At 43.7% G+C, this 1,253-nt stretch overlaps 1 protein-coding gene across 2 annotated transcripts in view; it reads left to right on the forward strand.

Annotated features, from left to right (window-relative positions):
- ecel1 (endothelin converting enzyme-like 1) overlaps positions 1-1,253 on the forward strand; it is a 56,958-nt gene that overhangs the window by 47,425 nt on the left and 8,280 nt on the right. The window lies entirely within an intron of this gene.

Below are 1,253 nucleotides of genomic sequence, written 5' to 3' on the forward strand. Positions count from 1 at the left end.
ACACACACACACACACACACACACACACACACACACACCCCTCCACTATCACATCGACTATAATGAAGCTTCAATCAGCCAGTTAGTTTAGCAAGGGAGTCGGGCCCAGTGTGAGGCAGCATATCGACTAGCTGTCAGAAAGTCATTTTCAGACGTAGCCATGTGAATAGCCCTGAGTCTGCCCCCTCATCACTCTCTATATCTGCACATGTGGCAAAGACACCCCTCCACCTCAGTGCAGGGGTCCAGGAGGGGTGAAGTGACCTGCTGCTTTCTGGCAGCATGGGCCAGTGGCCGAGACACATTCAGGCTGTGGGCACTTACACATGAATGAGATGTGTGACGGGGGCTCGATGCTTTATCAACAACCTGGGAAATTAAGATTTATGTTCAGGCTGCAGCTGAGACGTCCCAGTGCACATTCTTATCCTCACATGTGAAACACACATTCGATGTTTTTTAATCAATGTGAACAAGGAAAATGTGGCATTAAGCTGATTTTTATTCAAAACCAATCTGAGCCACATAGATCAGAAATTAGATCTCAAGTGCAACTTGTTTTTTATCTGTCTTGGCAGAGCAGAATTTGCAATGAGGACAATGGGATGAGGGAAGGAAAGCCAAATAGCTGTAATGAGACGTCTCAACCAGTCCAAAGGCATCCGGTTTTGTTCTTAGGTGTTCTGAGAGGATAGGCGCACTGTTCTAACTTTGCATAAGTGTAATGCCAATCTCAGGCTGGAAGGTTTTAGATGAGATTCTTCTGTCTACAACAAATGTTTATTTTTCTGTTTTATTATTTTTATCATCCCATGGACCTCTGTGAGCTGTGACCTTATTAAAGTTTGGAAACGAAAGTTTAAAAAAGCCCTGCTCTTCTGGTTTGAGCAGCTCCAGATCAAGAATTAAGAGTGGCAGTGATAGACTAGAGGAGCTGGTAGCTGATATAAACAGAAGTGAATTAAGGCCTAATCGGATCTCCAACTTAAGGCCGGAGTTATACTTTGCACATCTGCAGGTTTTGGAGCGTCCACTAGGGTGCACATGACCTAAATATTATCATCTCTCCAAGTCTGCAAAGTCCCCAAGCTCCAATGTCTGCATGCGATACGTACGTATGTAAATACGAAATACTGCACATGGATGGAACAGAGTCCTCCACGTTGGCGGATTGAAATATAATCCAACAAATTCATGTTTCTTTTTGTCACAAAGAAGTGGTACAGCAAGCTTCATAAAGCATTTATACTAAT

The sequence above is a fragment of the Stegastes partitus genome, unplaced genomic scaffold (genome assembly GCF_000690725.1).
Source record: "Stegastes partitus isolate 25-593 unplaced genomic scaffold, Stegastes_partitus-1.0.2 Scaffold1795, whole genome shotgun sequence".
Classification (NCBI taxonomy): domain Eukaryota; kingdom Metazoa; phylum Chordata; class Actinopteri; family Pomacentridae; genus Stegastes; species Stegastes partitus.